Source organism: Lutzomyia longipalpis, chromosome 1 (assembly GCF_024334085.1).
Source record: "Lutzomyia longipalpis isolate SR_M1_2022 chromosome 1, ASM2433408v1".
NCBI lineage: Eukaryota > Metazoa > Arthropoda > Insecta > Diptera > Psychodidae > Lutzomyia > Lutzomyia longipalpis.
Genome location: NC_074707.1, coordinates 38,789,522 through 38,811,378, shown reverse-complemented (window position 1 = coordinate 38,811,378; position 21,857 = coordinate 38,789,522). Strand labels below are relative to the sequence as shown.

At 35.4% G+C, this 21,857-nt stretch overlaps 1 protein-coding gene and 1 pseudogene across 2 annotated transcripts in view; one reads left to right on the top strand and one right to left on the bottom strand.

Moving 5' to 3' along the window:
* LOC129787234 (leishmanolysin-like peptidase) overlaps nt 1-21,857 on the top strand; it is a 50,214-nt gene that overhangs the window by 12,674 nt on the left and 15,683 nt on the right. The gene's annotated exons all lie outside the window — the stretch shown is intronic.
* On the bottom strand, nt 911-8,665 carry LOC129786791 (fatty acid synthase-like; annotated as a pseudogene).

Sequence of the window (21,857 nt, the reverse complement as noted above, 5' to 3'; positions counted from 1 at the left end):
AAGCATACTACCTCGGCAGGACCTCGAGAAAATTGGGTACAAGGATATCGGAACATGAGCGATCTACCAGGGATTTTTCTAAGATGGCATCTTCTCTTGTTTCTCACATGCGTGAGGAGCATCATAATTTCGCCTTCAATGAAGTGAGTGTAGTGGACTCCACCAATAGATCGCATCAACTCAACTACATGGAAGCCTTTCACATCAACGCTCACAACCGCGCGGGGATGTGTGTGAACCATCGGCATGAGGGCAATGACCTCAACCACATCTTCAGTGCACTCATCCCATTGGCCGCAACTTGACGTCATGTCATCTGCTCCTCGACTTAGCGTTTTCTTTTTCTTGTGCAGTTCCTTCTGACTGTGTTATGTGCATTTTCTTAATTTTCTTTTGACAAAGGTGTCACAATACAATTGTAAGTGCACCTGTGTAGTTCTTTTTGCCTTTCATTGTTGTAATTTTTTTTTTCCGTTCAAAACTGTTTGAAATTAAGTTTCAATTTTTGTGATTTTTCTCCTTATATTTTTTCTCTTATAATTTAATTATAGAGCCTGATGAAGATCATAAATTGATCGCAACGTAGCTACTTATGTAATAAATAACACCTGAGAACAGACTGCCACCGACTCTGAATGTTTTCTTGCGACACACCGCATCATGAATTTTTCTGCCCTCGATAATATTTCGATAATCTATTGTTCTTTTAACATTGTATTTATATACTATGTACATATATAGTTACTTTAATGTACATGATTAAAAAAAACTTTAAACAAAAATCATCACCTTTCTTCTTATACCTTTTTAATCATTAACTAAGAATAAATATTTATGTCTAATAATCCAGTTTGAAATAAAGGCAAAGTTCTGATAAAATGATTCCCAATCAACAATCAATTTAAGGGAATTATTGTTCAACTTGATTGAAGATAGCATGAATAATTTCTGCAGTTTTCCGAGCAGACTCTCCGGTGATGAAAGTGCGGTGATTTCCACTGACAACATGTATTTTCACTTCTCCTTCACAGAACTGAAAATAATGAAAACAAGATTAGGAAATTCTATTGGAGAAACAAAATAAATAAGAAATGTTAATTAATTGATTAATTTTCTGTAAAATAAAATATTAAAGTCATAACTACTTACCTGACTTAGTTCGTAGTCTTCTTGGATCTTCAAATCTTGTAATGTAGATTTAATTAGATTTACATTGGACTTTATTTTTCCAGTTGCATGATAAGAATCACTTGCCAGTATCCTTTTGGCTAATGAGTTACCTGCCACGTGTATCTTGATGGAAAGTAGGATAATTAGTTTCAAATGGAATCCATTATTAAAGATATTTTATTTATTATTTTGTAACACTTACTAGTTCCTGATTGTGGTTAGTAATTTTGTGTAGTAATTCTGTGAATTTCTTATGTTTCTCATCTTTTGATGGAACATTTTCTAATTCTTTCATAATCGCCAAGACGTTTTGATGTCCTGCAATCAGTGTTCCGTAGTATGTTAAGAAAAGTTCATCATTATTAGTTCGGGATCCATTAACTAAGGGGCTTTTGTTCTGCAAATGTGTATTCATATATCGTGGTGATCCATCTAAAAATATCACATTGACTGCCTCATTCAGATCGTTTTCCAACTGCTGTGCCATTTCACAGGCAATTATTGCACCATATGAATATCCTGCAATATTGTAGGGACCTTCTGTCTGCACAGTTTTCATTTGATTAATGTAGAACATTGCCATGCTTTGAATGGATTCCTGGGGAACTTCTGCCGTGCACTGAAGTCCCCAAACCGGACAATTAAGTTCACCTGCCAAATGTTTGAGAGCATCTACGAAGCCCTCAATTGAATGAATCTAATTGTAAGAGGAAAAATTAATGTTTAGTTTAGTGATGATATATATTGAAAGAAAGCAAACTATCTTACCAAAAACAGGGGCTTTTGTTGACAATTTTCCGTTGCTTTCGATTGCAAACGTACTAAGACTTCCGTTGGCATGAGATGTTTTATAAAATCATTTGGCACATCGATTTCATTTTCAGTGCTATCCTCTTTTTTACCAGATAATACTTTAGACTTTTCGTCTATATATAAAACAATCAAATTAAGCATAATAATTTATAGAAATGAATAAATAATGAAAATCTTACCATATTCCTTTAATTTTCCAAAAGTAAGTTGTTTAATTTCTTGTGCATCAAGTACCAAATCGTAATTTCTCTCGAGTGTTTGCTTTATTTCTGTGCCCATAAGTGAGTCCATGCCAAGATCAATGAGAGATAATCCATTGGGTGTCTTCTCGATATTCTTGATACCAAGGATATTTGCGATACAAGCCACCATAGTCAGTTCTTTTGCATTGTCTGCCTTCTTTTTTCCCACAACAACCATCGATGATAGTACAGGATGAGGTTGTTGCATAAAAAGATCCAATGTTTCCAAACAGGATGCTATTCTCTGGGGTAGTGTACCACCTATGATGGTGTTATTGTCGCCCAATTGTTCAATTATGAGACCTGTATCACCAATAGCTCCCCACTGAATTGAAGTACCAGGATATCCATCTGCTTGACGAGTTTCACATATTCTTTCCATTGCCGAATTAGCCATTCCATAGTTCACCTGACCAATATTGCCACGTCCGCATGAAACACTTGAGAAGCAAATGAAGTAGTCCAAAAGAGGGCAAAGAGTGCGAGAAGCATCATCAAGAAGTTTTGTTGCATTGATTTTGGGAAGGCATACTTTTTTGAAAGTAGCCTCCTGTTGATCATCGAGGAGAGCGTCATGCAACACAACAGCTAGATTGAAAATTCCACCGACAGGACCAAGTTTAGAGGCTTCATTGAGTAGTTGTTCAACACCAAGTTGTGTAGTTACATCATTATTGTCCACAACGACATTCACGCCCTTATTTTTCCAACGTCTTACCATCAAAGATTGATAGCCTGTCTTGATTCCACTGCGAGATGAGATTACAATATTGTTAGCACCTCGGACAATTAGCCAATTGATCAACTCGAGGCCAAATCCTCCTAGCCCACCGACTATCACGTATGTCTTGTCTCTATACATGTACGTTCGCGGGATGGCGGAGATAAATTTCGGAGCCGGAATGATTTGCTTCTGATCTTCTTCGTCACGTATTTTAAGAACAACTTTGCCAATGTGCTTGCCTTGCGCCATGAATCGAAAAGCCTCCTCTACTTCCTGATCATCAAATAGAGTGATGGGTAATGGTCGAACAGCTCCACTTCTTATACCATCATTCACGAGCTGTATAATAGTTGCAATAGTTTTTTCATCCCAGCTCCATATATAGTCTAGAAGGACTCCGTGAAAACTGGTATTCTTGAGAAAGACCGACGTTCCCAAAGCGGTATTATTACTGAGATCGAATTTTCCAATTTCAATGAATCTCCCATTTAATCCAAGGCATCTAACAGATGCTTTAAATTTGTCATCAGCCAATGAATTCAGAACCAAATCTACACCCTTGCCATTGGTCTCACGCATGATCATTTGCTCAAAGGAACAATCGCGAGAATTTCCAATGTGTTGATCCGTAAGTTGTGGGAAGGTTTTCTTGAGGAATTCCCTCTTTTGATTGCTTCCAACTGTTGTGTAGACTGTCAATCCAGCTTTAAGTGCAACCGAAATAGCAGCTTGTCCAACTCCACCAGATCCAGCGTGAATAAGGATAGACTCTCCTTTCTTCATTTTTCCACGTATCACTAGTCCATAGTATATAGTGCAGTATGTAATTGGAATTGTTGAGGCTTCTGCAAGAGTCCAGGAATCTGGTACTGGCATTACCAATTTTTTCATTGCCACACACGTTGTGGCGAGAGATTTTGAGGATACCATTGCCATAATACGATTTCCCTTTGAATCTCGTCCAGAAAATTCCATCCCAAGAACACATTCTCCATGCGGTACTGGCATTATATCAGCCGAAATTTTTCCAGTACTCAGCATAATGTCGCGGAAGTTTAAAGGGGCATAGTAAACCGTGAATAATTCATTATTTGGATCATCAGGATCTGGACGATTGTGACTGAGTGATCCTTCAATCCATTTAAAGCTAGATAGATTACCTTTTATCAGATTGTTCACATATGCATGCTCTACTTCCCGTGTCTGCATTTGATCATTCAGCTTAAGATGTCGAAAAGTACCCCAAGAACCATTCTTTAATACATTTATGATGAGATTTTTGGTCATCTGATTCGCATAGAAAGGATTAGTGAGGGAAAATGAAGGTGCATTGGCGTCTTGAATAAAGAATAATCTTGCGAATTTGCCACCTGCTTCATGCTTGATGCAATTCATTAGGCCTACAGCACCAAATAATTCCTCACCTTGGCACACGATGTATACCAATTTGTTCTCATTCTCTGCACTACGGAGGGCCAATTTAAGATCTTCCAGCCAGTTAAAATTCTTCTCAGTCATATTGACCACATGAATACTTTGAGATTTGATGTCCAAAGCGGGACGAAGCAGGAGATATTCTCTATTTGAAGACGTGTGTGATGATACCACCACATAATTAGTCTTTTCCAAAAGCAAAGAATTGTTAATTTTGCTGCTCTCATTAATAAATTCTTCAAGTAGAATGAAACCATCTTCCTTAATGGAATCTTTAAGATTCCGCAAAATTATTTCAGCATTTGGATGTTTAAGAACATCAGCAGCAATCAAAAGATGAGAAATAGAATTTATAGGTCCAGTTGTGATATCCTTGATTATCATACGAATTTCAGCATCATCCACGAGCTTTTGTAGTTCTGAAGAAGTATTTGCTGCTACAATAGTTACATCATTTTCTAAAATAGGCTCATTCTCAATTATATGTTTTACATAAGAACTCAGTAGAATTTCTGGGTCTTCACACAAAAGAACTTCAGCAGTTTTTATCTTAAGCGCTCCTTTGCAATTTTCAATGGCAAGTTGTACAGAACTTGTAATTGCATGCTCTTTTGCCATATCTGGTTGTTTAGAATTATACCACCCATTCGAATTTGGTACAAATGTATATCTCTCCAGTAGGGGTGGACCATGCGAACTTTGGCGTTTTGGAGCTAGAGATACATTCACACCCCTTATTTCTACTCCACCACTCTTAATAACATTTATATCCTTGTACATGTATATTGGTAATAAAGATTTTTCTTCTTCACTAATGTTATATTGTTCTGCTAATTCAAGATGTTTTTGGGGACTAATGATGACTTTATCAATGCGTTTTGGTAGATACAATTCACGAAATTCTGTACCAAAGAGGGCAAATTGAAGCATTGTATCCATGAAGGGTATCCAATTTTGGTCAATCCATTCCAATTTGCCTGCTTCTCCATCTGAGTCTACCTGCACAATGCCACGGAATCGTCCACTGTAGTCATAGCCACGCAAACGTAACTCCTTATATACATCATTTGCATTTAATAGCAAACCATTGTTTGATTTAGGAAGTGGCTCGAGTGGTAAAACTTCTTGTTCTATATCTTCTGAAATACGAATAAATCCAGACATAACTAGAGAGTTTCCTTCACAAATTTCAAATTTTCCTGAACCGTCTAATAAATTCACTCCAAGTTTCACAGAACCATCTGCTGGCAAAATAGTTGCACGATGATACATAATGTCTTCAAAGACTACTGGCAAGTGATCATAGGTCATTCCTCGGGTCTTTGCAAATTGGCACCAAGCGAGCATTATGTATCCTGTAGCAGGGTAAAGAACACGACCATCAATTGTGTGTCCCACCAGGAAAGCATCTTCCTCATTCTTGAGATTAATTTCCACAATTGTTTCTGCGGAAGACTTAATTGCTTCATTGGAATAAAATCCTGCGAATGGTACATCACATTTTTGTGAGTGATCCCATCTAATTTTTGAATTTATCATGGGTGTACCACGTCCTACGGGGAAAGATACAGGACGGAAAAGTTTACTAACATCTGGCTGTGCTCCAGATGCATATAGTTTTCCAATGTTGCTCAACATAAACTGTATGTTACTGTCATGATTCCGTTTTACGAGGCTTAAATTCGTAACATTATTTCCCAAAGAGCGTTTAAGAATTGCCTGAAGAAGTCCATGGGGAGCTATTTCGATGCAAATTGCATCCTTTGGAATGTGCTGAACAGCTTCATGGAATAAAACCGGAGACAAGAGATTATTTACATGATATTCTGCAGAACTTTGTTTGGCCAAAGGTGTGTTCCAAGCTTTTTCAGGAATGCTCGAACTTATCCATTTTTCTGTACGATCTTTTGGATTGGGGATAATTTTGTCGAGATACTTTTTAAGTGTTGGACCTGCATCATTAATGTACTTGCTGTGAAAAGCTCTTTCGGATACATTAACAGTTTTAGCGAAAATTCCTTCGCTTCTCAAAATTTCCACGAATTTGTTGACGGAGTCTGTAGGTCCAGATATCTGGAAAAATGGAAAAGTTATTAAAACAGATTGTATCTATATAATGGTTTCATCAGCATGATATTGATGTACTTGAAATAATTTTTACCGTGACATTGTCGGCACTATTATTGCATGCAGGTAAAATATCCTTCGGAAGACGTCTCAAACATTCTTCCCAGGACAAACCAACGGATGCCATCATGCCAGAAATCAAATTTGTATCCACAATAGATCTTCCTCTGAAATATGAAGCTAGAACTGTCTGTTCTAATGTAAGACCTCCATCGGCATAGGCACATCCAAGTTCCCCAACTGAATGTCCAACCATTCCATCAGGGACGATTCCAAGATGCGTAAGAACATCAGTGAGAGCAACTTGCATTGCGGCTATTGAAATAAAGTTATAAAGAATATTGAAACGAGACTCATCCATGTTGGTCACAACATCAAGAAGATCGATGCCTTGAGGACGTAACGCATCAGCACATCGATGAATACTCTTGTTGAATGTATCAATTTGCATCAGTTCCTTCGCCATGTGTGCCCACTGTGAGCCCATTCCCGAGTAAATGAACCATATTGGACGCTTTGTTTCGTTCACCTCAACCACATCAGACAGAGCCTCATCATTGTTCACAACAACGTATCCACGGAAGTTGTGCCGAGGAATGATGGTTCTGTGAACTTCATTGATCAATGCAAAGTATTCTTCATCATTTGCATGCGATTCAATTTCGGTTAAGAGAGATTCCACAGCTTCACTGGTGCGTCCTGAAATGACTGCCAATCTCGGAATTTTGTTTATTGGTCTGATGGTCTTTATTTTTGGATTCGACTTCATAATAGCATGGACATTCGCACCACCAAATCCAAAGTTATTGAGCGAAATGATACCTCCATTCCATGGAGTGTTCTTATCCACCACCTTCATGCGCCCATCAATAAGTCCATATATATTAGGATTTGGACTTTTGTAATGCAAATTCGCAGGAATAATACCTGTCTCCATAGCAATAAGCATCTTTGCAACAGAGCATACACCTGATGCTGCTTCTGAGTGTCCCATATTGGATTTAACTGAACCAATAAGAAGGGGTGTCTTACGATTTTTGCAAAAGACATCACAAATTACATTCGCTTCTTCTGGATCACCAACAACTGTTCCAGTTCCATGAGCCTCAACGTAAGCAACATCAAGAGGATTGAGTTTAATTTCTTCGAATGTTTCCTCAATTAGTCTCTTTTGCATCTGACCACTGGGAAAGGTGATTCCTTGCTCCTTGGAACCATCTGTATTTGCTCGTATATTAAGGATTGTTGAATAGATTCGACGGGCATCTTTAGCCTTTTGGAGGAACATTACAACACATGCATCTGCTCTCACATACCCATTTGCGGTCTCATCGAATACCCGAGAATTTCCATCGGGGCTCAACATTCTCAGACTCATGAATTTTTTTGTCACAAGTGGTGTAAGGGTTAGATTAGCTCCAGCGACTATAGCTGCATCACAGCGTCCAGCACGAATATCCACGAAAGCCTGATTCATTGCATAGAGAGAACTGGAGCATGCTGTATCAATGGCAATACTGGGTCCTCTCAAATCAAATGTAAATGACACTCGGTTGGCAAACATAGTTCGAATACTTCCCAACAGAACGTACTCGTTCACCATATCCGGATACTTAATCAAACATTGTTCTTGCTCTGATCCTGAAACCCCAACATACACACCAGTACGAGATCCTCGCAAATCTCGAGGATTATATCCTAGAATAAACCAATTTTGAATTTTCTACATGTCGAACTTCAAAATTAATATCTAAAACATACAAAATATGACTACATAGGAGTTTTATTACTTACCTGAGTCCACAATTGCTTCATGGGTTGCTTCAAGAAGCATACGAAGAAGAGGATCTAGCGCTTCAGCTTGCTTCTGGTGTACACCAAAGAAAATATGATCAAAAATTTCCAAATCTATCTCCTTAAGTTTTGCTGCCCGTGGGGGTATGCCTAGTAAGCCATTAGGCCAGCGGCGTGGTTCGTCGTTGATCATATCAACACCATTGAAAAGATTATTTTTAAATTCTTCGATATTTGAACTTTCGGGTAAACGTCCCGAAAAACCAGATATTACGATTTCGGCATTGTAGCTTCCATTTTCTTGATCTCCAAAATCACTATGACCATTAGCCCAAAATATTCCCTCAGTTTTAGCCGGCATTTTTTCTATTTTTAAATATACTTCTGCTAGGTATCTATTGTAATGATTTTATAGAGACAAAAAAGAATTTAAAAAGAATTTGACTTCAAGAAAACATGTAAAGAACATCTAAATAGTTTGTGAAAAATTGAATTTTATAATTTTTTAAACATAATCACAAATAATCGTTTGTTGATAATACTTACCTATTGAGATATAAAGTAAAACACAAAAGATATGTAGATTTTCTTAAAGAACCTAATAAAACTCCACACCGTAGATTAAATAGGGTAACACGGGCTTTTTAAAATATATTTGATTTCTTAAAGAAATAGAATTTTCCATACAGGGCTTTAAACACAGTGCAACCGCGAAATGAAGAATAAGTAGCACTTTCTTCAAATAGCAATGGAATTGTACTGATATGATAATTGAAAACTGTCTATTTATATATCCTAAAATTTTAACGAGTTTTCATAAATTTCTTTTACAGATCTATATTAATATTCTTTTTATAGTTTACATTCAATTAGTTTGCAGTACCAAATTGTTATATTATTCAAACTAATTTGTTATTATTTAGTGTAGCAAGAACGCAACGATAGAAAACTTTACGATAGGGAAAAATGGGGCAAGAATTTAGTCAAGCTATAGTTAAATTGGTGATTTTTTAATCTCCCTCCGTTGAAAATAAGGCAAAATTTAAAATAAACTATTTAAGACCTATGAGTTTAATTTATGCACATTAATTTGATTTAAAATTATTCTTTATATTACGAATTCTTTTATTGTATATTTGTGTTGTTACCATATAAAATCCTTCTCATTGTACACTCATCACAATTTCCCCTATTGCTCTAAAATAAAAGTTTTCTTACCATTAACAGTTATTGAGAAATAAAAAAATGAAGGAAAAGGCGCATCTTCTATGTGTTATAAAAGAGAAATTACTTTTAACTGTTATTCTTTAATTATCCTCTCAAGAAAAGAAAAAAAAACGTTTTCTAAGAAAATATATCAAATGCGTTTTTATTTAATTGAATCAACAAAAAATTGTCCTAATAGGCGTTTTTATCTACTATTCTTGTACTAAGCAAATTAATTGATGTTTCACAAAAACTTACACTAACTTTTACAATCAAAAAATTACTCATCTGCATACTTTTGGCGAACAAAAATATCCGCTTTAAATCGCCTTAATGAAAAATTACAATTATCTACCTAAGTGATAGTCATAGGTGATAGTTATGCGCAATATAAGTTAAAATGTTTTAAAATTGTGTTGCCTCGAAAGAATTTAAATGTTTGACTTTCATGAACTCTGAATGAAATTTTCTTGCGACACACCGCATCATGAATTGTTCTGCTCTCGACACCATAATCCGATAAAATAGAATCCGAAAGTGCACTCTTAAAGGATGAATAGAAGACAGCAGTGTGGGGCTTGTAAAATGTATGAAGTGTGGTCTGTTAAATAACGTGAGAATCTAGCCCACGCACCCGGCGTACCCAATTTCCCACATATATAGCCAAACGACGAAAACATGGAACGAATTTTGCAAAATTTCTCTCAGTGGAGCAATATTTGGTACTTTGAATTGACCTTTTTTGGCAATTTAGCACACTTGTGAGGGTCTTGGATCAATAATTTCATTACGAGTAAATGACCAGAGAATCATAATGAAAATCACCTCAACGCCATAAGGAGATGGAACATCCCATGTAAGGTGCACACATAAAAAAAGCTCTCCAATATTGAGGAGAAAGAAAAGACGAAATTTCATCTGACTTGGTGGCTTTTAAAGTGATCTGGGGAGCAATGTTCAATGTTATTGAAAGTGATGTGGAAAAAATAAGAAGAAACGTCTCTGTGATTAACGAACCAGACGAGACGGAGTTCTATTGGAAAGCTTTTGGGGTGATTGGAAAAAGAGATCAATGCGCAAATACTTTACGTCTTTAAAAATTTTAAAGGATGAAGTGTTAGGGCAATAAGAAAATCTTTTGATTAGATTTAGAAATAAAGAAAAAAACGTTTCATTCAGTGAAGGAAAACTTTTAATTTTCTTATGGTAACTGAAGATTTGGCTACACAATTTAAGTATCTTGGATAACTTTTTGCCTTTAGTAAACTCCACAAAATAAGCTCATTTCGTGCTTGAGAAAATCAGAGAAAATCACAAATGTTCACCCAAAGCATCATTAATACATAAATATAAGTCAAGTATCTCTCTCTTGAAGTGCTTGAGTGGGATAGCTTAGGCCTCTAAAGACTAGCTCTTACATATCCCCTCTGTAAATCTCAGGCAAAGCTTCTCCTTTGAACATAATCATTCAAAAAGATGGATTTTCTACATCTAAATTTCATTTGCAAACCCACATTTTCCCTTCAGAAATGCCACAGAGTATAATCCCCATATATACGCACATAAACCTCAAAATGAAATTTTCTCCCTTTAATTTGATAAATTTTCAGCATAAAAGCCTTGCATGTCTGAGCTTTTGGGATTTCAAATTAATTGCATAAGTCCTGCTAATCATTTTGTGGTGTGGTTGTCAAAATGCAAATGACCTATGTAGCCCATCTTTAACCAATAAATTTCCAATTGAGGTTTCCTTTTGATTCACAAACACTCCAATGTGGCTTTGATGAATGGATTGCGAAAATGCAAAAAAAAAAGCTCTGTTGATCTGCAAATTTCTATTACCAAGAGAGCAATAATGTTGCGCCTTTCGAGTGTCATTCCACCCTGACATGCAAAGGAGATTGACTTGAGAGGTGAATTATGTGCTGAAATTTCCGGAGAAAGGAAGCAAATGTGAGTTTATAAATCTGGCAATGAATTACCTAAGAAGTTTAAAATTTATAAAAGTCATCTCACTTCTTACTTTCGTTGTATTCCCGTTGGGGGGGAAGGAACCTTTTTGCCGCGCACTTTTATAAGTAAGTTCTTATGTAAATTTCCTTTGTTAATGGAACTTTCTTTCCCAGTGTCGATGAAAAATGGAACAAACGAAATTAGTCACGGAATTTTGTGACACATTTCTTCGTGCCTTTTGCCGAGGAAAGTTAATCTGAAATTGGTTCAAGGAGAAATTCGATATGGGAAAGGGACGAGAAAAAAATGAGAATTGTCGCGGGACTGTGAGATTTTTTTTCTATTCTTTTTTTTTTCTCCTTATCCCCCCAGGGAAACGTAAACAATTTTATTTTTGTGGTCAAGATAGGGAAAAGCAAAGAGAATGAAAAGAACCCTATAAAATGCGTCTTAGAACTAAGAAATTCTCCAGTTAAAGCACCTCTTTGGTGGAACTTTAATTAGCCATGGGCGTGTTTGTGGGAGGAAACATTCCTCAAGTGAAATGATGGTTAAACATGAGCTTTATGGGGCTCTCTGTATTTGCATAATGAGCTATTTGGCTTTTATTCCACTGCAGCACCAAGCAGCTCCACATCTTAATAAATGCATATGAGAGCTTGAACGGGATTTATTTGCAATTTAGATTGTAAAATTGTAATGTTCTTTGTCTCCAGCTCATGTGCAATTCTTCACAATTTTCCCCATGATTTGGAGCTCATGGAGCGAAAGAAAGAAACTACCACAAGGTGGGGAAATTGTGGTTCAATTTTAAGTTAAAAAATTATCAAGAATTATTTGTTAATTTTTAAGATTTGAAGATTCTTCTAGAGAGATTTTTTATCGAAAGTTCTTGTGAATAAACATCATTTTTAATCAAGAATTAATTCATGAAGATCTTAAGTTGATTTTTATGACGAATTCGTAAAACATTGCTGATTTAATTGGTTTTAGCTTCAATTTCTCACCTGAAGAAAATCTGAAAGGAAAGTAGGACAAGTTTTCTAAAGAACAACCAACGTCGAAAATTCTTTAAATAATTTTCCTTCAGCCAAAAGAGATTCGTGTGATTATTTCTTTGCTCTCACACAGTTTAATCACCCCACAGTGCACATTGCCAGGCAACACCGCAGCTACAATCACACGGGAAAATTGAAAATATTTCCCTGTGTGAGCATAAGAAAAATGCCTTCACATATACAAGTGATTTCCCGCAAATGGAAAAGAAAAGTTTGCAATATGAGGAAGAATGTGAAAGAATTTGGATTTTCTTTTTCGAGGAATTTGTCTTTGGAATGATGATTTGTGTTGGACGATTCTCTTATATCATCATTGGATAGCATCTTGGGTAGCATCAAGTAACTCAAGCGGTACAAAGAAATTTTCACTTTTTTTTCTCTCTCCTCTTCAAGTCTCATTTCTATGGTATTTTTTGCTCACTATTTAATGCTTTTTTTCTGACCTCTAATTCCCCCACTTTTTTCATATTTTCGCATAAGCAATAATTTTTTCTTAAGCTTATCTTTTGCAGTATATTATGGTTTGATTTTATTAAGAAATAAATTAGACAATCTCCTTTGGAGCAAAACTTTTAATATTGATTGCTTGAGAGCATAATTTATTTGGATAATTGTGCTTTTCACGTGAAATTCCAATTTAATTTGCATTTTTATCCGCGGAACTTTAGAGATACTTTCTCCCAGAAAAAATTATAAGTGTTTTGGACATTGAAGAAAGAAAGAAAAAACTTCAGGAAGATTCATGAAATTAATTCTCTTCGAGCGGATGTTCAATGCTCAAATTATTGCTCAACAGGCAATTAATGCGTCAGCATTGCCTTCAAATTGCATTGATTGTCTTAAACTCCGCGAAATCAATAAAAAATACCATCAAATTTTAAAGAAATTATCTGATTTGCGCCGAATAATCAGCAAAAGGTGTAAAAGAGTTGGCAAAAAATCCGTATACTTGACGAAATTCTCAGCAGAAAATTAACTCTGATATAACCAAATCTTTTTTTCTTCATCGTGCAAGTAAAACATACGAGATGAACGTCCAAGGCAAATTTAAAATTGAGATCCCAAAGCAAATATACTTTGTGCAATAGATTAGTTTTTGCTTATGGAACTCTTAACAGGGTTCGCAGGCCAAAAAGTGGGTCTTGCACTCACTTCTTTAATAAAGTTTCAATGCATAGAAAAGAAAAGAAGCTCACGCCGTGTTGGCAAATAAGAAGTGAACAAAAAAAATCAGAGAGAAGAGCTTGCAAGATGTGCAAAAGCATGGTGTAAACCACAAGAGAGTTGTGCGAGGATGAGCTTCATTTGTAAGAATGAATTTCATTAACTAGATTAAGATTTTGCAGCACGAGTGTACGAGATCGTGATATAATTTCTTTTTGTCTCGAGTGTGCCAACAATAAAAAGAGAGCTAGAGCAAAAAGAAATTCAATGTGTTGAAATACGCAGAGCTACAGAGAGTGGTCAAAGATGCTGATGATGGTTGGGTTGCGCGGGTACCATCGAGATGATGAGACTTGTTTTCCAACACTGAAAGTCAATACACTCCTCGGGTGTGATGAAAAATGAAGTAACATTGATGCGTATGAAAGTGAAAAGCATTCTTCATTCACTTGACAAATTGAAGACATTAGCTTTTGGCAAATAGACGCTAGATAAATAATAATAAAAAAATACTGGGTTCAAAATATCTCTCCCGAGAGTAACGCACAATAGCCATCAAACGCCGTAAGAGAAAAGACGCGCGAATGATGATGATGGAAAAAAAAAGTAAAAGTTATTTACCATCCGATTGATAAACTCACCGTATTCGCAATAAATGCCAATTTTTCCTTCATCATTTCCCTGGCATTTTTGCCCACTTTTTTCCAACATTGAGTAATGGGAGAAAGAAAGAAATTATGTGAACACTTTTGCTATGTACTTATGCAATTTCATTGACTACTCATTAATGCATTTTTTTCACAAAGTGTTTTTCACTGGGAAAATTACCTTTTGTATTGTTATCGACACTGATGGGAGCAAAAGAACCCATATCGCGCTCATGCAGACGATTTTTTAATCACTTTTGTCGTAAAATTACATTTGAATTAATTTCAATACATTAATCTCCACTTAAATTGCCAAAGATATCGTGGGAATTTTTTTTCTGAAAAATATTTATTATTCAGTTTTAAAATTTGGTGATGTGTGCGTAGGTGGGTTTGTTTAACCCATTTTTGAGTATTTTTTTTTAGGGTGAATATTTAATTTTGCCTACAGGTCCTCCAGGCACACACGAAGAACAAGAAGAAGGAATAGGGGAAAATAGAATTTCCCATATCAGGGGCGTAGTGTCTATTCAAGGAAGTAAATTGGGTTTATTAAACTTAAAGACATTTAAATTATAATGAATTGACATTTTTTTCGAAACGTTTGACAATTTTTTTTTTCAATACCTAGTTTGACGTTTCTTTTAAATGCTTGTCGTTATTTTCTTTCGCCTAATAAATTTTATAACATTTAAATTCTTTCTTTCTAATTTTTTAATGCATCTTTTAGCATGAAAATAATTTCCTTTGGCTTGTAAAGAAAGCCTGAAATTTTTGGTGTGTTCAGGCACCTTAACGTTCGTCCTAGCTACGTTCCTGTCTTACATTTTCCTTTAAAGAAAAAAGCCTCAAGGGGATGGAAGATTGCCCAGATAAAAATTTAACTAAAGGAGTGTTAAAAGATTTCTTTGGCATCCCCTGAAGGTTGTCCGGATATAGGTTTAAGCGCTGTAAATAATAGGATATTCTTATCTTGACGTATTCAAATATATGTAACTATGTTAAGTACATTTGTTCCTTCCACTTTTCTTAAAGAATAATTCTCAAAATATTACGAATTTATCAAATCCTCAAAGAATAATCTTTAACTTTAAGTAATCCCAGTGTGACTAAGAATCCCTCAAGATCCTTATATTTCCGTCTAGAAGGCTCTAAAAATAACCCTCTTCCTATCACGTTAGCAAACATAACGTCACGCTGCATCTAACACTACATAATAGCATAACGTGACGTTTACGACCGTGACGTGAGTAGAATGTGTACATAGAATTGCTTCAAAAGTTAAATGAAAAAATTAAGGAAAAATACCAATAAAATAAATCACAACTTGTTTTCAATATACTTTGGATTTCTTTAATCACTTAACGAATGATTTATTTGAAAAGCCATCTGAATAAATCCATCTATATAATAAAGAAAGGTCTGTTTGTTGGTAATCTTCGTGTCTGTACAGCTATACAAATCTACACCGTTTGACCGATCGCGATGAAATTTGGTACAGAGGCTCCTTATAACAGGCGCTTTCGAGTGGCCGTATTCATTTTCCCCCCAAAGCCCCCCTTCGGGTAGCCCCCATATAACTCTCATGCAGTTTTTGCGAATTTTTGAATTTGGTGCCCGAAATGTTGTATGAAAATGATTTCTTCTCTTTGCAAGTTTTTTCTTTTGGGATTGATAAGTGGCCCTAATCGCCCTAATCTACCTTTAAACTTTCACAATTTATCTTCTTTAAAATTTGCGCGAAGCGCAACAAATCCCCGCGAAGCGGGGCGAGGTAAATTGGAGCGAAGCGACAATTTACCTCGTTAACAAATAAAAAAGCGAAACACCCTTGAAGACATGACTGATCATAAGACATGAAATAAATATAGGAATTGCAATTTCCTAATATTTACTTTTTATCTCGTTGCCTAAAGATGCGCATTAATGGATTCAAAATAATGTCAACAGAGTTTTGTTAACACTTAATCTCTATGAAAAAAATAAGGTAGGGAACGTGGCTTAAAAAGTTTTCTCTCGATTACACGTGAAACTTTCCAAGGAAAATTCATTCATGAAAAACTCATCAAATATTTAATTAATTACACTGTGTGTAAACACGGTGTATATAATTTTGAGTTACAAAAAAAAATATTGGCTTGTGGGCCTTTTTTTTTCTTCTCACTTTCTTTGTGATTTTTCTCGTGAGCACAAGTTTATATTGTAACGTGACTGGAGATCACGAAAATAATGGCACACAATGCAGCATTGTTGGCTGAGGCCGATTTCTGCGCAAATATTGGGCGGATTGAGGGCTCATGCCGAGAATCGATTTCAATTGTAACAATATTTTGATGAACTACATATACTTGCATGTATTACATAAGGCAGGAGGTATGTACAAAGCAATTATTAATAATTATGTAAGGTGATCCTATGGTGTGTAATGATGGGTGAAACATGATAAACTTAAGCTAAAATAATCATCAAAATAGCCCAAGTGGATGATGGGTTGGGTGGGTACAATGAGGGATTCAATTCCATTCTCTATGGGTTTCTTGCAACACTCTCGCTCTTTGCCATTGCTTTTGAATTTTCGTTATAAATTCAAGATTAAATAAACTTTCTTGAAGAGAAAAAGCATTTTTGCGATTTGAGAGGCTCTACTTCGTGCAAAGATATCTCAACGCGGGAACTTTGAGGGAAATTGTAGTCAAGAATGTGAATGATCATCATTTTATGGTGTTAATAAACTTGTCGCAGTACATTGGCAGACGAAGAGATAAACTTGCGCAATGTGGCAATAATTTTTGTGAATGGCAGAGATTGAGCGGAAAGTGTCTGTGAAAAGACACGGAAACAGTGGGAAAGAATCCGGAGTATTTCTTTTCTCATTGAATATAAAAGGAAAATGGTGTGGAAGGTAGGCTTGTAAATTATGGCAGATTGTTTTCTTATGGGGCAAAATGTTCAAGAAAAGATTCGTTATCAATTGAAGAGAAGAATGTATTAAAAGGAATCGATAATTGCTTTTCTTATTTCGATGCTTGAACATTAAAATTTATTTTCATTTGATCACAAAAAACAAGAAAATTGAAAAATTGTAGGTATTAATTTTCTGACCATCTTACTCATGAATGTTCATATTTTAATTAAAACTTTGTCAACAAAAGTTTTCAGTTAAAACTTTGAGGGGTTTTCATCTTAAATTTTTTTTATTTTCTTTTTTTTCTGCACTTGACTCAATAGCAATAGCTGTCCATGAGAAAACCCCCTCAGCAGTTCTATATGAAAAGAAAAGAATAAAGAAGGATTGAAATAAGAAGAAAATTGTCGTGAAAATCTGCAAACAAGAAGTGTTATCTACTGTTGTGTTCTTTTTGTTCAACATACACCCCCTTTTCCACGTTATTTCCCCCACGTGGCAAATGGAACCAGAAAAAAGTTTTCCCTTGAGCCCTAAATCTGCCTTAAGGTTGACACTTGAGGTGACGAATTTAGTCGCATTCACGTGCCTACGGCAATGTATCACCTCTTCGAGAATGGATTTTTTATGAGAGTCTCAAACATGCTTTTCACCCACTACAACACCCCTCTGGGGTTTGGGGGTTCACAGCTTTGTGCTCAGTCAGTTTATAGATTCATGAACAAAGCCTATAAGGTATTCAGAGCACGATTTAATTGCTTATCGAAAGTTACTCCTACTAATTTCCTCACTCCCCCTAAGTACCTTCCTGAATACCTTCTCTATTGTTGATAATCAAAATGCAATTCAAACTTTCCTCTCACTTTGTTCGGCCGGGGGAAAGGATGTGAAACTCCTTTAGTCAATTTTATTGGAATTATATTTATGAATTTTACACAATATTAAAAATTTGCAACATAACCAACTGCCACTTAATGATGGTGTGGTAGCAATAATGTCTTGTGCTGCTCACCTTTACACACACGACAGATGGTTGAAATGTGACCCAAGAAAAGAGAAGAAAAAAATTCAGCAAAAGCTGAATCATAAAATAGCCATTTTAGTGCCCCGAAAAAGAAGTGCATGGGATTCAACATAAATCCTCGTGTTTTGCTTCCTAAATTCTATGTACGTGATTCGTCCTCTTTCATTTATGCTAATACGTCTGGGTAAATCATCTTCACATGGTGAGAAGGAGTGCTTTAGGTGACATTTTATAAGCATCATAAATGTCAGTGGACAGTCGTAATTCAATAAAACGTGTGCAATGCTAACAGTGAGAGGGAACGTCTGGCATGATTTAATACCAATTAAATTAATTTGATCAAACACAAACATCCCCCTCAATTATTGCAAAGAAAAAAAATCTCACGCATTTTCTTTGTAAGAAAATTAATAAAGCTAATCATCTAATATTGAATTTTTTATGCTAACATAATGGAAGGCTATTAAAAGATTATCTTTATAATCAAATTCAAGGAAAGGAAGTTGGAAGAAAAAATTTCTTCGGTCCTCCGGATTAACTTTTACCATTATAAATTTATTATGGAAAAATTTGTGGGTTCTTTTGGCCGTTAATGGTTTCAAGGGGAACTCATCTGGTAGAAAATTTAATGTTTTGGAAAATATTTGCAAGAAAAATTAATATAGTTTTTATGCTTTATAAATGTAAAATTCTTAAATTATGGTTTGTCTGGAATTAGAAAATTTTTGAGACTTTCGATCGAAATTTCATGATATAATTTAAAATAAAAATAATATTTAAAATAATTTATTCAAACACAAATAATTTTCCATCTGTATTCCCCTCATTATTTAATGCTACCTTACGGCTGTATTAGCGATAAAATTCTCCACGCCTATCGCTGCCGAGGTCACCAAGAATAATTCCTCTTTTAGAATGCTCTAAGAACATGCAAAAAAGATTTGTTCTTTCTGCTCTTTCTACTTAATCTCGTTTGCAAGATAGTACAGAGATTTCCAGGCAGCTTTCTTTCAGAATAATATTTTGCTCTTCTACCCTGAATAAATTGTGTGGAATAATTCAAAGCCATTAATTGAATTTTGGGGCCGAAGTTGGAGATAGAATTAATCTGGGAACAAGAACAATGACCACCAAAGGCTCTTGAGGGGCTGTTTTTGGGGAAAGTCAATTTGTATTTTCACTCATCCAAAGTGATTTCTTCATTCGCCTCTTCCCTCCCGCCAAAACATTAGCATAAGAACGGAAATTTAATTCAAACGATAGCCTTCGTTTCCCTTTGAATAAAGATGCGGTAATGCTAATGAGTGATATTCATCAAAATGTTTTAATTATTCTTGGTGTGTCTCTGTTGGAGTATTTTGGTGTTGAAAGCACATGGAAGAATGTCTTCAATTGGCTTCTCATGGTGCTAGATGGGAGTGAATGTGATTTCAATAATAAACCTCATCTCAATTTAGCGTGATTCATGTTCATTTTAGTGTTTCAATTGATTGTGAGGTGTCTTGAGAATCACTTTAAATGCTTCTTTGCATGAATACTGTGTTAGGAGAAAGGGCGGGCCGATGCTCCATTTGAATATGAATAACACTCAAGGATTTTAGGCTACAAAATGGTTCAGTTCAGTTGCTCTTTTCAGGCACCACCCGCATGTGAAATTAAATTAATTCACGCACATTTTGAGACTTTATTTAATACAGAAGTTTTTATTTTCATTTTGGAACAACTGAAAGGAAGAAAATAAAATTTTGTATTTTATATTAAACTGCAAATTTTTTACAATGTAATTTAAATGCAAAATTATGACGCCAAAAAGAGCATAAAAATTATGAACTCATGTGGGCTATTAAAGAAAAATCTCACACAGTTAATTTGGGTTTGATTCATCACTTTCCCCAAAGTCGTAAACTTCTTCACACAGGGAGATTGCAAGGCTCATTTCACTGATAAGCCCGCACCGAATTTCCTTGGCTATTTAGTGAAGCATGAAGTAGCGCAACTAATTAATTTTTCTGCCCATTTTTCATCCCACATGAATCGTGGGAAGTACCCATAAATACTTTATAAGGTTGAAAGGTGAAATTTTAGGTGTGAAATTGGCAATGGGCGATCTTTATGTAGGAGGTTTGATCACCTTTTTTTCCGGGAAATTGCTGCCGGGCATTGAATTGCAATGGATGTTGCTAACAAGAGAAGAAGAAAGTAGGTGACGCCGCAAAAGTGATTCAAAGTGGAATTTACCACGGAGTGATTCTTCGAGGCAAAAGCGCATGCAAACTCGTTGCACTAAATTCACTTTATATACATTTTGCACACGAATTCAAACTTCTTTGGCGGTTTGCGGCATTGCAAACAATTTCTTAAACTCACTTCCTCTTGCTGGGAAAATTTATTTAGAGATAATTTTTGCGAAAATTGGTTTGAATTTTTAATTTTTGCTCCACGGTAGTGAAATGCAAATACAAATGGTGCAAAAAATTACATAATACCGGAGTCTGCAATGAATTTTCTACATCAAACATTGCATCAATGTTCAATGAAAAAGAACTTGAAATGCTAAATTGCCCCGTCTCTCACACTTTATTGCCAATTTCTTGCTCTCTTGCAAAAGTTCATGAATTCAAAGTGAGGTCATTTTGACGGGGGCTGGAAAATGCACCAATTAATCCATTTGACTTTTGCACCCCCTAAAGCGGAATGAATTAAACTCCAACTATATGCCTCCATCAATCCGCAACGAGAGCAACCTTAAATTGCTTTTCCTAAAGTGATCTCAAAGTGATTGAATCTTCTTTCAATTTCCTCTTTTTGCCTGCTCCTCTCTCAATGTCTAATCGAAAGATTTTTCCATTTAATTGCCCATACAAATTGGTTATTCACGTCATAGATGGTTTGCCCCAATTGCCGCAAATTCATGAAGTTATATTCCCGATTTTCCTCTAGCTGAATTTATTCATTAGTTTTTTCCACCAGATTACTTACACAACGCTCGTTATTGGCTATCTAAATCAATCTCTTGGAAATTACTGGAAATTTCTGGCAATTGAGGCTCTGTAACGGAAAGAGATTCAATCTCTGACTCCAAATACATAGATGAAATTCTATGTTTTATGCTGAATTGCAATGTACAGCTAATACAGCTGTATGTTACAGATAATTCGGATTTTAGTATCAAACTTATTTATTTTTACAACGATAACAAAATAAATTTACTTTTTATTACCGCAAAATTTTTCATTACATCCAAATGATATAAATATTATCTGCCCCTTTTCACAGTTTGTTAATTATTTTGATGAGCATGACGAGTTTGAAATGATTTATTTACACCAAAATAGATATCATTGTTTGCTCAATTTCAGATGACAATGCTTAATTTGTCCAATTTTTCGCAATTCTCACCAATTTTCACAGCAACAATGGTTGTGTGTTGAAAGATCTTCTCACAGATGACTGATCAATTGAGGCACGAGCGCCGAAAAAAAATTCTTTATGACATAAAAATTAACCCGAAAATTTATCTCATTACTGGCAAACGCACAAAATGTGCAATTAAATTGAAAATTAAACCAATTTCGTGGAAAATTGTCCCGATTGGG